Source organism: Ptychodera flava, chromosome 7 (assembly GCF_041260155.1).
Source record: "Ptychodera flava strain L36383 chromosome 7, AS_Pfla_20210202, whole genome shotgun sequence".
NCBI lineage: Eukaryota > Metazoa > Hemichordata > Enteropneusta > Ptychoderidae > Ptychodera > Ptychodera flava.
The window spans coordinates 45954479-45957181 of NC_091934.1; the positions used below are offsets into that span (position 1 = coordinate 45954479).

The window sequence follows — 2703 nt, forward strand, 5'->3', positions numbered from 1 at the left end:
ACGGTGATAACACTTATCCTGCCAGACAGTATTACTGAGTAAGTGAAAGGTAGTATTGAGCAAATTTATGAAATTTATATTTATTTCACCTACTAAGCTTGGTATATTAATGAAAGCAGTAGCAGAGATATTTATATGGCAGGTTTGGTTCATAAAATCAAATTTACAGTATAAACGACCCTCAAATATTCAAAGTATTGGGACCTGTTACGTGAACCAACTTGACCTGTGACGATGACACATGAACTTGGCAGGGTATGCTATAGACGATCCCAGTATTTACCGGTTCCCAGACACTTCGCACCAAAACCACTTCGCACCAAAACAACCTCGTACCAAAACCACTTCACCCCAAAAGTCATGTCCCCCAAACCACTTTGCCTGAAACTTACCGCTAACTGGTAAAGCTGAAAATAACCACCTTCCTGTCATCCTGGGACTGAAATCTTGAAAGTGTACGCATTTCGCGAAATTGACATCGTGCAATTCCGCGCACGGCACCTGAGGCCGAGTTGTAGCATTTGCGTGTTTCTTTTTTCTTATTCTATCGTTTATGGTTTCATGCAACAATAAATGGTTCTTGGTAGCCAAAATGTCCTAACATATTAATGCTTCCAAGTTGTAGGTAAAAACAACCTTACGATAGTCGTATATCGTTGTTTCAGGACGAGTTGACGGTACTATACTTTGGGCGAAGTGGTTTTAGTACGATGTGGTACTTGGGGCGAAGTGGGGTTGGGCGAAGTAGTACTTGGGACGAGGTGGTTTTGGTACGAAATGGTTTTGGGACGAAGTTGTGTGGGGCGAAATGGTTTTGGTGCGAAGTGTCTGGACTCCGTATTGACCAATACAGACAAAAGTAGCGTACAATGGACTATTTTACAATGGGGAGAATCGTAACCGCTTGTTTACTTTTCTTAATTATCACTTCGATTACAATGCAAACGCTAATAAAAACAAGCACGCCCCTAGTCTAGAAAATGTTTGTTACGCCTCAGCAGTATTACAGTGTAAAATACTGATATTTCAGTATCATGGTCGAAGTTCGATACATGTTGAATTAAGGCCCGAGCTTTAGAAGTGCATGATGCTCACACTTGGGCCTTCACCGTGTGCAGACTTGGCCCAAGCAAATATGTTACCGATTGCCATGGACCAAGATCGAGTGCTCATCGCCCTGTTGAAAATATTCAACGACAGAGGTGGTCACTGTGCTAGCAAGAAACAAATAGTATTTCTGTAAACAATCAATCAATGCGCGTCCGAGCAAATTTGCCACGCAGTTACACTTGGCAAATATGGAACGACCGTACCCATGGGCCATAGGTGATAATACACGGTGAAGCTGACAACAAATAAACCAAAGCTGCCAGTGCTATGGAAAACGAAACAAACCTTTTGTTCTCTCGTGGGCATTCACCACGGAAGATGTGGCTTAAAAATGATAATTCGATGCATACTGCTGGTGTACCATGTTCAGATCTCCTGCAAACCCGATCAGACTGGCGCATTCATAAATTTATAAAAACCGCCATTATGACCTTATGACCACAGTCAAAGTTACCGCGTGAGGGCGCTCTAGATGCACCAGCAGTACCGGTAGGCGGTACTTCCCAACTGAGTAGTACTTCCTTCTTCGTCCCGACCGGTCTTGGATATCGTTGCACTATGAAAAGTCGCCCGTAGGCTCCAGGGAATCATAAAACAAACAAGAGAGCAACGCCACGCACGCTCAGTCACTGTTCTCGTCGAGTCCCGTGAGCAGATTTCGCGAGAATTTGACGTAAATGTCAAAAATACGACTTTTAATTGTGTAAAGTTTTAAAGGTCACTCATCTCGCCAATCACAACGCTCGCTAAAAAGTTTACGATCGGCCGTGGAAGCTGCAAAATCGTGGCCGTGCGATGAATTTCGATTCATTCCACTGATTGAAGGCACAGGCGATCACAGAAAAATGACCAGAAAACGCTTTTTTGAGCTCGGAGAATATTATCCTGCTGAGGGACACATGCACGTTAGCATGAAACACGGGCTCTTGACTCGGTGCAGGCGGTCCGCTGGCCGTCGCTGATACAATAAAAATCAAGTTTGATTCTTGTTGTATCGGTGACGGCTGGCGGTTCGCCTGTTATATTGTGCTTTGGGTCAAGAGCCTGTGGCATGAACGATCGTGAGTAATTACAAAATTATCGTAAAAACACTTTATTTCACCAGTGCATTCGACAAACACCATAAACTGGAAATTTAAATAATCGGAAAACTGGTCATGAATAAAAACCGAACTCGATGTATAATGGGCGAACTCGGCTCTCAAACTTTGCCAAAACGATAGATCATGCAATGCTTGACCCGGAAAAAACATTGGAGGTCACGAATAAAATCAGCCCTAAATACAGCATAATCTTGAAAATACCCTAAATTTTCGGCCCAAAATTCCAAACTGGACGTCAAAAATTACACTGATTGGGAAAAAGTCGATTGCTTACGGTAGAATCGGTCGATTTTCAAGCGGTTTTCGGCAAAAGAAGCCTCGAAATAGCTCTGGACATTGATGTTCGACTGCGCATGCGTAGTCAGTTGACCCCACGCTATTGCATGTTTTTCCAGGGCAAAGCAAAATGATCTAGCTAACGGTTGTTGCGAGAGGGCGCTGGCGGGATGACGTCAGGATCTATTAACATATTTAATGAGGGTTTTATGTT

General features: G+C 43.3%; 1 protein-coding gene across 2 annotated transcripts in view; it reads right to left on the reverse strand.

Annotated features, from left to right (window-relative positions):
• The window catches only part of LOC139137710 (uncharacterized), a 107180-nt gene extending 104649 nt beyond the window's left edge, over nt 1-2531 (reverse strand). The window contains exon 1 of one of the 2 annotated variants that reach the window (XM_070705949.1): nt 2488-2531. The gene's annotated coding sequence lies outside the window, so the exon portion shown is untranslated. Of the gene's footprint in view, nt 1-1395; nt 1534-2487 lie in introns of those variants that run through there. The other variant, XM_070705947.1, reaches the window with a different exon arrangement.
• Nucleotides 2532-2703: the final 172 nt, after the last annotated feature.